The sequence below is a fragment of the Silene latifolia genome, unplaced genomic scaffold, assembly GCF_048544455.1.
Source record: "Silene latifolia isolate original U9 population unplaced genomic scaffold, ASM4854445v1 scaffold_374, whole genome shotgun sequence".
In the NCBI taxonomy this organism is placed as follows: Eukaryota; Viridiplantae; Streptophyta; class Magnoliopsida; order Caryophyllales; family Caryophyllaceae; genus Silene; species Silene latifolia.
In genome coordinates this window covers 58,919-71,429 of record NW_027413302.1, presented here as the reverse complement: position 1 = coordinate 71,429, position 12,511 = coordinate 58,919, and the positions used below count along the sequence as shown (strand labels likewise).

The following is a 12,511-nucleotide window of genomic DNA, read 5'->3' as shown; positions in this document are numbered from 1 at the left end:
AAATAACATAAAAGGAGCCCCCTTGATTATTTACAAATGGGGTATTTATAGTGGAAATTAGGGAGGATGCATTAGGGTTAACTAAGGGCTAAACTAGTAATTACACTTTTGAGATTTGAGCAAGGAGACTCCGGGATTGTCCGAGAGAAGGGCTTCTCCATTTCGTAGCTTGAAGAACGAAACCGTCTTTGTCTTTGTGATCCGTGCGGGCCGGGAGTCGGGACGGCCGGATTATGGTAAGGGAATCCGAGCGGATTCAGGGGAATCCGGACGGATTCCAATGGGGAAATCCGAGCGGATTAGAGGGCAGGACGCTCGGATTGTGGTGATGGGATGGACGGATTTCAGACAATCCGTTCGGATTGTTCTTCAGCAGTGGTTCTTCTTCGTTCCTTCCCTTTTTGCTCAATTCCATTTTATTCTTTCGAGATTGGTCTTTAGTCCTTGCTTCCTCTTCATACTAGTCCATCTATTATCGTCAAGTAGCCTCCAAATGTGCACGAAAGACGGGAATTTCCGCCTTATTATCTCCTTTTCTACAAAACATATGAAATGCGATAGAAAAGCAAATAGGAAGGTTTTGACGGATAAAATGGTCAGAGAATGTTATAATAGTATGCAAAATAGGCTCAATTAGGGGACTAAATGTGCGCTAATTATGGTCGCATCAGGAGTCGTCACCAATTTTTATCGGAAATTGGAACCGTTTGAATACCTCGTGTCATGTCAAGACACAAAGTAGTGACATGAACACTAAGCAATCGTTACCCTTAGCATTCTATGTCTAGAATGACTCTCGTGGATGCCAATGAACACGGGTGCTCACGGAGATCTGGAGTAAGGGGTGAGGGTACGTATTAGGAAGCTCTTTTGATCGAACACCTAATCCCGCCCGCCTCGATAGCGGCTTCTACTAATGATTAGGGAAGTTATTCGTACTTGATATATCGTCGGCTATATGCATGCAATGCAACATCCATAGATTAATCCTAACATGTGAAGATTAACTAAGTCGGTGAGACAAGTAGTTAGCATACAATTGGGTCAAAGTAGGAATTTAATATTGATTTACATGTGAAAACATACAAACAATAAAAGGAACACAATAATTATAAATTACAATAATGAAAATTACAATAATGAAAATTACATTAATTACAACGGAATAGGCGATTTATGTCGAAAATACCTTTAAAACGGATAATTTGAGAAAAAGAATAAAAGAATAAACTACGAACAAGTCAGAAGGCGATAATACGGATACTAGTTAGTTAATACGTATGCTAACTAAACTAGGTCAAGGCAGAAACAGAGTTCAGGGACAGAAATCACCCTGGAACAGGCGCAGCAGAGACTGCGCCCTCTGGAAGAGGCGCAGCAGTTGCTGCGTCTGTTCCAAGGGTGAGTTCTGGCAGTGAAGCCGGAACTGCAAATCGTTAATGTTAATTGGTAATTTTATGGATCGATTAAATTATTTGACTCGGATGGAAGTGATTAACAGGTTAATTACATGTGAATGATGGTCATAAAAGCGATAAACATGGATGAGACGGATGCAAACGAATTATTTACATGAAATTATGATGGAAACATTAATGAGTCCTCTGTTGAAATAAGTCAATTAGGCTAAATATGACGGATATACAACGAATATGCGAATAAGCAGATGAAAACTATCGATGACGAATTCCAGAAACTCAATATGATTAAATTGAATCTCTAAAATCCGGGTTTGAATTTAATGACGAAAACCCGCAAATATTGATTATTTGGGATTAAAGTCGGATTTATGATGATGAATGAAACATATTAATGAATGATGAATTATGTGATACAATATACATGTGAATATTAAACTATTGTGATGAAGAATTAAAGACAAACATATGAAAACAAATAAGAAAGACGGAATAACAGAGGACGAAGAAGAAGAAAAGAAGCAGGAACTGCGGCAGCCTCACGAAGAGGCGCAGCAGGAACTGCGCTCCTTCGAAGAGGCGCAGCAGTTGCTGCGTCTTTTCTCGACGTCTGTCTACTGGAAATCCGCAAAAAACAGAGTTTTAAAGCACGTTTTAGAAATCGGTTTTAATGGTGTATTCGACATAAATCTTACAATGGTGATACGATAAATAAAATACAACAAATAAAAAAAGGAATTGTACACCCTCAGACTTACATGTTGACGAAACGAGATGAACTAAGATATCGACTAGTGATGCTCGACGCGAATGCAAAGAGAGTGCCCTCGTAAGAGGAAAACGATTGATTGATTGATTAATTAGATTGATTATTGTGTAGTTGGTCAAATTGGTCGGTCATGCAACGGAGAGGCTGGTACCCGGAAAGATCCGAGCTTACGTGGTCGGAAGTCCAAGCACGTAGGCGCCAATAAGTAAGAACAAAGTCTAGAATGCAAAGGGAGAAGAGAAGGGCGGACACTCGCGTGAGAAATATGAGGAGCGAAGGCTCCTATTTATACTAATCACGTGAAGGAATAGGGTTTCGGAGACTCTTTGGAAGTGAATCTCGGAAAGATATGAAAAAGATACGTGAAACATGCAAAGAAGGGCCTGGGAAGAGGCGCAGCAGCGAGCCACGTCCCTTGGAAGAGGCGCACCTCGCTGCGTTTATTCCCGAAAGGTTTCCTCTGCTTTGAAGAAAGATTTCCGCGTTTGAGTTATGGTAGGACGGAAATAATTCGATTATCTTATGAACATTACAGGATATTATTTGCCAAAAGATAGAATTTGTGAAATATGGAATAGAAATATCCGGAACATTCCAGAATATTCCGACTCGGGATTTAACAGTTATCAGAAGATGGAGACGGTTTTTGACCGGACTCAAATGTACTCTAATTACTGCCAAAACGACCGTATCAGGACGTAGATGACAACTAAGAGGTTGACATTAATATTTGAGCAATCACTTGACGATAATCTTACGAACTGTCACAAATCGTTCCGCGAATCAAACATGCGGCCCAATCATCACCGGGTGGTTTGCGGGAGGTGCAGAAATGAGGTATCTACACAAGGCACCGAACGCTCCCCGTTCGATCATGGCCCGCTCCTCAGCTGACAGCCTCTCGTAGCACCCCATCGCCATCGTGTAGCCCGAGAACGACCTGATGTTCCCGGCCTCCTATGTTGATTTGAAACAAAAGCTATCTTTAGCTCAAATGAAGAACAAAAGGAATGACAAACAGAAATGAAAGAAGATGAATGAAGAGTGATGAATCCTATTTACCAAGCTCTTCACCGTCCTGTAGGACAGGTGACCCTCCGCAGCCCAGAGCAGGTGCCTACTGTCCTAGGTCTCAGCCCACGCAGATGCTCCCCTCAGCTGGCGACCACCTCGTCCAACGTTGGCCCGTCTCGGGGCCTCCTCCTCCTCAGCAGCCTCCTCCTCTAGGACCTCGTCCTCAGCAGCCATCACCGCAGCGGTGAAAGCCTCCTCCAACGCCTCCTCAAGCACCTGAGAAGGGTCACCAGCAGTGTCCACGTCCATGGGAGCCCTCCCAGACGTAGAAGCCTCGTCACCTACAAAATTTGTAACACCCCGGCCCAAACCGGGTCGGGAGCGGTTACTTATGATAGCTCACCAGGCTGTGTACATGGCCCACAGATCAACACGGGTCCTTTATAGCGCATTTTATCCTCACTCATGCGCATCCCGGAAACCTTCCTAGGAGGTCACCCATCCTAAGACTACTCCCAGTCAAGCACGCTTAACTTTGGAGTTCTTTCGCATGGATGACCATAAAAGAAAGTGCACTTTGTTGATATGAGTAGTACTTCCAATCCCTTTAAGCACTAGTCATTTAAGCCTATCACTGGACCTCTTCAATTATCGTGGGGTGTTACAAAATTAAAGTAAATTTAGTCCGCGTCAAGTGACGACAAACCTTGATTAGGGGATTTTCGAGTTTTCGGAGCTCCGAAATCGCTCTTTTCTCACCATCTTTGGCAACTTTCCCACAAACCTGTCCGGTCATGTGGTAACTTGGGTCAAGTCAAGCCTAAGTTGAAGCCTAGTCATGGGTTCGAGTCGGAATTTCGACAGTATTTCGTTATAACGGCGATTATGCCCTAAGAAAAGTGTCCTGAAAAAGCCGTCACAAACTAAAATTCCGAGATGGTAGGAAGTTTACCCATCATACAAGGATTCCAAATATCAAGTTTCGTCACAAATGGGCAATCCTAAGGCTATTTTCGAAGCAATTTACGGTTTAGCTGTGAAACCGTCTCAATTTCACTCAAATGCTCAAAACTCAACGAAAATTCGAAACAAATACATGGTTATGATTCTTATGTTACCAATTGGCCATTTACAAAGTCAATTTGGCAAGGCAAAATCATTTGGGGAAAAAGCCCCAAATTTTCGACTAATTAGGGTCGAAAACCCTAATTTTGTCGATCCCATTTGAGCAAATACGGAAGATAAATGCAAGATTGATACACATACCTCGATTAGTCATGGCAAATGCAAACTTTTGGATCAAATTTTGACGGAAATGGTTGGAATTTGAGAGGTTAATTAAGATTTTATGTTTCGAAATAATGAAATGAAACCCCTGTTTCATCGGGTTTTTACGCAGGAAAGACACGCCCAGGAATAGACGCAGCAGGTGCTGCGCCTCTTCCAAGGGATGCAGCTTTTGCTGCGCTTCTTCCTCAGCTTCCCTTCATACGAGTTTTAAAATATTCGTTATGAGTTCGTTATTTTTGTGGGCCCATCTTTGGTGCGCCTCTTCCTTGATGCTACATCACATATTTGGTCCGTTTGACGTATATTCTTCGCCCGGATTCACCTCATCTAAGCCAACAACAAATTATCGCCTTATTTTTTTACCCATGACCTAGCTTGCCACAACGAGCATTCCTTCTTTGACAGGTGTTTCGACACGCCTTTATTATGTTCCCCCAGTGACACTGCACGGATAGACTTTCCCTCTATAGACGTGGAGATCAGTTCCCGATTATGTTCCCCCAGCGAGAGTACACGGATAGACTTTCCCTCTCGAGACATGGAGATCAGTTTCCGATTATGTTCCCCCAGCGAGAGTTCACGATCGACAGTCACTTCCTCTCGAGACATGGAGATCAACATCGACCCCAAATTCTTCAGAAGTTTGATTGAAGCTGAACACAAGCAGATTTCTCCCAGCAGTTCCAGACTATGTCCTGCTGTCTTCTCCCAATATCGCGTTTTGTTTTCCCTGGAGTTCCAAGGAATTTCAGGTATGGTCTCTTCTTCTGGCTGGCGAGCCTCCTTACGTAGTCTAATGGACTTTAAACGACCCTCCCCGATAGTCGACAGACTCTAAAATGTTTCCGACGACAGGTCCTTGGTTCAGACCCCTTGAGCCGCCTCGCGTCGCCATAGTCGTCAGGTTGTAATCTTCGATTAACCTGATGGCTATACTTTGACTTTCGCCTTATCCAAGCCACAGTCAAAGTGGGGGCTCTGTAGATACCTCATTTCTGCACCTCCCGCAAACCACCCGGTGATGATTCAGCCGCATGTTTGGTACACGGAATGATTTGTGACAGTTTATAAGTTTATCGTCAAGTGATCGCTCAAACATTTATGTCTACCTCTTAAATGTCATCTACGTGCCGATACGGTCGTTTTGGCAGTAATTAGAGTACATTTGGAGTCCGGGCCTAAAACCGTCTTCATTTTCTGACAACCATTAAAATGCCGAGTCGGAATGTTCTGGAATGTTCCGAATATTTCTATTCCATATTTTATAAATCTTTTAATATTTGGTAAACAATTTCCCGTCATATTCACACAAGGAAAACCAAATTATTCCGTTATTCCATAAACTAAACACGGAAATCTTTCTTCCGCAGGAGGAAACCACTTGGGAATAGACGCAGCAAGTGCTGCGCCTCTTCCAAGAGACGCAGTGCCTGCTGCGCCTCTTCCCAAGTCCTTTTCTGCGTATTTTTCGTATCTTTTCATATCTTTTCGAGATTCACTTCCAAAGTTTCTCCGAAAAAACCTACTTCCTCCACCTGGTGAGTATAAATAGAGACCTTCGGTCTCATATATTTCTCACGCGAGTGTCCGCCCTTCTCTTCTCTCTTTGCATTCTAGACCACGTTCTTACTTTTTGGCGTCTACGTGCTTGAACTTTCGACCACGTAAGCTGGGATCCTTCTGAGTACCAGCCTCGTTTTGCATGACCGATCAATTTGACCAACTCCACCATAATCAACTTTAATCAATCTATTTTAATTCATCTTACGAGGTCACTTTCGTCTACATTCGAGTCTAGCGTCACTAATCGTTAACTTAGTTTATCTCGTTTCGTCAAACATTTAAGTCTGAGGGTGTAAATCTCTCTTTTATTCATTGTTATTCATTTATTGCAATCATATTGTAAGATTTATGTCGAAAATACAATTAAAACCGATTTCTAAAACCCTTTGTTTAAAACCCCTTTTTACGGATTATCAGAAGACAACCGTCGAGAAAGGACGCAGCAACTGCTGTGCCTCTTCGAAGGGACGCAGTACCTGCTACGCCTCTTCGTGAGGCTGCCACAGTTCCTGCTTCCTTTCTTCTTCCTTCGTCTTTCGTTGATTCGTTTGTTTTTCTTTTGTTTTCATTTGTTCCTTGTTTTAATATAACAAGCTGAACATAATAATTTGACATATAAATTGTTCATCATCATTAACATATAATTCATCTCATTAATTCCCGACCTAAATCCCAAGTAACAAATATTTGCGGGTTTTCGTCACTAAAGTCAAAGCGGGTTGTAGAAATTCGATTCATTCATATTGAGTTTCTGGAATTCGATCTCTGATATATTCTCACCTGTTTATTATCATATTTATCATTAGTCCGTCATTAATTCATCGTATTTAACCTAATTAATTTGTTTAGTTATTAATTTGTTGATTAATCCTCTTTAATCTTGTAATAATTCGTCCTAATTAGTTTCATCCATGTTTATTGCTTTCATGACCGTTAATCGCATGTAAATAATCTGATAATCACTTTCATCCGAGTCAAATAATAATCAAGCATTAAAATCACCAACGAATATTAACGACTTGCAATTCCGGCTTTACAGCCAGAACTGAGCCAAGGAACAAACGCCTGTCCTGTTCCTGGTTGACTTCTGTCTCTGAACTCCCGTTTTGCCTTGACCTAATTTATTAGTTTACGTATTTAATTAACTATTATTCGTATTTTCACCTAATAATCTGTTCGTTCATTTATTTATTCTTTCTTTTCCAAATTATCCGTTTTAGATGTATTTTCGACATAAATCATTAAACCCGATGTAATTATTGTAATTTTCATTATTGTAATTTTCCTTAAAACAAGTATTTATCATTGTATTTTTTATTGCTTGTATGCTTTCACACGTAATTGAACTTAAATCCCGATTCGACCTAATTGTATGCTAAATTAATTGTTTACCGACTTAGTATTAATTCTCACATGTTACGATTAAAACGTTGGATGTTGCATTGCATGCATATAATCGACAATATATCGAGTATAGACGATTTTCCCTAATCATTAGTAGAGGCCGCTATCGAGGCGGGCGGGATTAGGTGTTCGATCAAAAGAGATTCCTAATACGTACCTTCACCCCTTACTCCAGATCTCTGTGAACATCCGTGTTCATTGGCATCCACGAGAGTCATTCTAGATATAGAATGCTAAGGGTAATGAGTTCTAGGTGTTCATGTCACTACTTTGTGTCTTGACATGGCACGAGGTATTCGAACGGTTTCCAATTTTCCACAATAAATTGGTGGCGACTCCACAAATGCAAACGCTTGTTTCCCAAGCGCCCCCGTGGCCCGTGTCCACACTCACCTAAATCTTTCATCTGGAAATGATTTCCCAACCACCCCTTAACGGAGGTAAACATCGGTACGTCATTCCCAATGAGAAATATGTGAAGACAATTTTACTCCCACTAAACTTCATGTATAAACATGGTTCCTCGACACATCAAGTGAAACAATTCTCTATTATCACATGACTTGAAAATAAGCTCCCACTAAACTTCATGTATAATTATGGTTCTTTGAAAAATCAAATGCAACCATTCTATATTATCACATGACTGGGAAAAACGAATTTTTACTATCTCTTAATGCTTTGCTTAAAACCACATATGGATCCCTTAATCTTAATTAGCATTTAGGACTCTCAAACTTAAACCTAAGATAAGTGTTGCATAAACATCCTCTTCTAAATACCTATTAAGAAAAGCGGTTTAATATCGCTTGCCATGTTTCAACAAAATGAAATACGGCAATCACTTACATGATTTAAGCGGATTAACATCACCATGTTCATCTACGCTATTCTATACTTTAAAGCTTTACTTCAAGGGACCAATATCTTAAAGTAATTATTCTTAGCTTTGCGTATAGAATCTATCACGGATTGTAAAACTAGGACTTCTTTGCAACAAATTCTGATTTGGTTTACTAGCAACGATTCACTCAATAGATAATAGTTCTATTACTTTCTAAAAGCAACTCTATTTATAACATGTCGATGACATTTAGAACATTTTCTCGTGTCATTTTTCACAACATAAGTTTGTAGCGATTTTCTCCCACTCTATCTTTTAGAAATACAGCTACTTTCCAAGAAGATAGCTTCATGAGCTACAAACATTTTTGTTCTTTTAAATGCAAAAGAGCATTAGGCACATGTTATCCTCGAGTTATCTATTATGATATGTTACCATTTTAGAGACTAATTCTTTCCATATCTTGTATGCAGTCTCGTTTGTGTATCTTGCGCGTTTTCGCTTTAAGCAACTTATGCTAATATTGGTATTCAAATCCCCAAATATGAGTTCAATAACTCATTTTAACTCTCAATCAATCGATCTTATATTACGTAATAAATGTCATGGTGCCATGAATCTTTCAATTGGGAATCAAATTCATAACTTAGGACTTAACCATATTGAACAAATCATCATCTTTCAACATGATCGATTGAGTTGAGTATATTCTTTTCATGTTATAGATATTAATAGAGAAAGAGGAAAGATGTCTTAAAACTTAAAATGCCATAAATTGAAATGACTTGGATTGAAAGTGAAGGAAAAATAGATCTATATACTTACATATTCATATATGTTTTAATTTAATTTGTCATAAAATTAAAGAATGATCTTATGCATGCAAACTTTTAAACAAAATAAAGAAGAAACTTTGTTCTTACATTGGAAATTTGGTTAATATGGGCACAAGAGAGATCACCTTTCTCTCTTGTTCTTGAGCTTTCCTTTTGGATGAACAAAGACCCAAGTGTAAGATCTCTCCCAAGGATTTATACCCAAAGCTCACTCTTAATTAAAATTAATATTATGAGTACTAGATAATAATAACTTTGTAGAAAATTGACCCAAAATAATTTGGTTTTTTAATCTCCCAAAACCGGTTAGGAGAGGAGAAGAGGAAGTGGAATATTTTTATCTCTCTAAAAATATTTTGGTGAATGAAAAATGAATGAATCTTACAATAAAATTATGTATTGTTTTTTCAAAAATATAAGGCAAAAACCCTTGCCTTTCTTTGTCAAGAAAACCGGGTAGGAGGAGGGTAGGGGAGCCAATGCATGCCTTTGTTTGTCTTCACAATGTAACTGCTACAAAAATAGGCTTAGAGAATTGTTGAAATGGACTTTAGAGAACGCCTTAGAGGCGTTCTTTAGGTCAGCGTTCTCTAAAGCTTAGAGAACAGTTAGAGGAGGCGTTTTCTATTCATAACCATAGAGAACAGTTGTAGTAGTTGACCATTCTCTATTGCGTGAGAAAAGAGATCAGTCAAGCTAGATGAGCGTTCTCTTTTCATAGGTAAAGATAGCGGTTACGGTTGCCAACAGTTCTCTATTCTTTTTATATTTTTCAAAAAAAAAATAAAATAAATGAATTAATAATTAATTGTACAATTAAAATAATGGCAACTTGAGAAAGTAGAGATTTTCATTACTTCAAAATTCACAATTACACAGTACTGCAAATTCTTTGGTATTGCGCCACCATTACTATTTATCACCATCCCAAACACCATACATATTGATATATTCTATATGCCACTGTCTAGTTTGCAAATGCGACAATAATACACCTAACTCAAGATACACCTATGCTATTAGCTCAAGCTCCGATGCGTGTCTATTGCGTTACTTTTTTATTTCCTTAGCACGATTGTAGGTCTGTGTCCCCTTTTTGATTTCCTATAGCAGGACTTCAGGTGTATGTGGTGTGTTGTTGGCGACCATTCCTCAACAACCATAGCTGATAAACTATAATGCAGCAAAATCACCTGCTTCCTACATAAACATAAGGACATCATGATGCCACTTACTTGCAAAACATAAGATGTCACATAATAAATTGTTCTCCAAATTCTATGTTAACATCACTAATGTATTAATTTCTATCAGTTCTTGATATCATTTAACCATGCACCAAGTTTTAGGGGTTGTTGTGGCAGAACGCCTGTAAAAGTGTATTTTAAATTCACTTTCACATACCATTATGCACAAGTCAACACTTACCACCATAACGATCGCGAAATTAATGCACTAGAAGAATGTATATGGTCAAACTTACAACAAAGGAGTATACGAACAAAACATTAGCAGACGAAAACATGACAACAGAATCTCAACAATTAACTTTCTCTATCTCGACATGTACTGATGTTTGGTAAGAAACAAAATACATAGGTCATGACCAGTTATAATACATGGTTCTTAAATTAAAATTACCAAGACTGCCCTACCACACTTAGGAATTAAATATAAGATCTCAACCAACTAACATGTTAAGATTTATAAAACACCCCCAGCAGTTGATCTGAAAAACCAGTCCAAATTAACTTCAACAACAATAATCAAAGGATTTTCAAAAATCTTATAGTCATAAACTCATCATAATGCTTGATATTAAAGAACGAATCATCGCTGAAGTTGTTGAAAAAGAATCAGAATGTTACCTTGGTGATGCTGGTAAAGTGACAAACATTAAATAAATAAAAATGACTATCAAAACATAAAAGCTCCTAGACTAGTCATACCTAGTACAATATTATATTTGGTCCATGATAATATCATTGGGCAACCCTGTGCCAGAATGCAACAATAACAATATAGTTGTTGCGGTTTGTGTTGACATCTTAACGGAAAGCAATCAACAACAAAAGAAGTCGGACTACAACACAATCGAAAATAGAAATTGACTTCATTCGAACAAGAGTAATACAATAAAGTGATAAACCAACATTAATAAATGATATCCTAGAAAATAGTTTACCAATTGCGACCAACTCTTGCAGCTTCCATAATCGATCACTGATGCTCAATTTTTGACCCTAAGAGCATACACAACACAGCCGCGCATAGCAGATTATATAATCTTGAATTTACATCTTTAATTCTTTGAAATTATAGAAAGTCACGCATTCAGGAGGAAAGCAAAAGGCATCAGAAAACGTATATAGAGTATCGAAGAATAAACCATTACAATCATTGGCGGAAAATAAATTTGTGTTCATCAATTATAATTAAAAAAAGTCATATTGAGGTAATATCTAATAAAATCAAATGAGACACATCTTATGGGTATACTATCCAATCAGTAGAATACTCAAAATTACAAAAAAAATAAAATAAAAACAATAATGTTCATCATATATACGGAATACTCAAAAGAGTAAATGAAATACCAGTAGAATGGATGCAAGAGGTGCGAAACAACAAGAAAATCCCCAATTCAATCCATTTTCATCGACTTTCTTTGTTCATTGTAAAATCCCCAAATTTCTAGGGTTTATTGAAGTAAAACCTAAAATAGGAAACCAACCTGAAATCTTCAAAGAAACATGTAAGTTTCTCGATTTATAACCGCAATTCGAATCCGATCATAATAAATCTAATAATTTTCGAGTAAGGTGTGCAAACCCTAGAATAAATTTCGAACCTGATAAGAATGTCGAAGGTGGTGATGCGGGCCATGCGGCCGACGACGTTAGTTAGGCAGTTGGCGGAGGCTGTTCTTAATGAATGGCATATCTGTTTGTGGGAGATCAGAGATGAGAGCAAGGATTTTTTTTTTTCGGAGCTCAGAGATGAGAGCAAGGATAGGAAGGAGTAAAAATCCTCTCCATTTCCTCAAAAGAAATGGAGAGGCAAGTACCTATTAATGGTACGGATCGCTTATTGACAACATCTAACGGTTCTAAATTTACGCATAAAAATAAAGGAAAATGAGGGTGAAAGAGGAATTTATTGTTTAATGAGATTGTGAGAGGAAATGGAGAGAAAGGAAATGGAGAGGATCCATTTCCGATAGGAAGGTTGTTCAGTGGAAAAAAAATGAAGTTTACAACTTAGGTTTAATTTTTTGCTTTGTGTCAACTTATACTGGGTTAAAAGGGCGGTTGGGACACAAAATTACTAGGTTTTACTTTTTCTTTTTTTAACTTTATTATTTTAATATTTT

The 12,511-nt window shown here is 38.3% G+C and overlaps 1 long non-coding RNA gene across 2 annotated transcripts; it reads right to left on the bottom strand.

The window, feature by feature from the left end:
• Window positions 1–9,970: 9,970 nt before the first annotated feature.
• On the bottom strand, window positions 9,971–12,363 carry LOC141639398 (uncharacterized). Of its 2 annotated transcripts, XR_012542509.1 has the most exons (4): window positions 11,990–12,363; window positions 11,736–11,872; window positions 11,324–11,381; window positions 9,971–10,338 (listed from the first exon to the last, which is right to left on the bottom strand). It is a non-coding gene; the product is annotated as an uncharacterized LOC141639398 (long non-coding RNA). The 2 variants fall into 2 exon arrangements; XR_012542510.1 differs by lacking the exon at window positions 11,736–11,872 and having other exon boundaries at window positions 11,990–12,359.
• Between the last annotated feature and the right edge of the window lie 148 nt (window positions 12,364–12,511).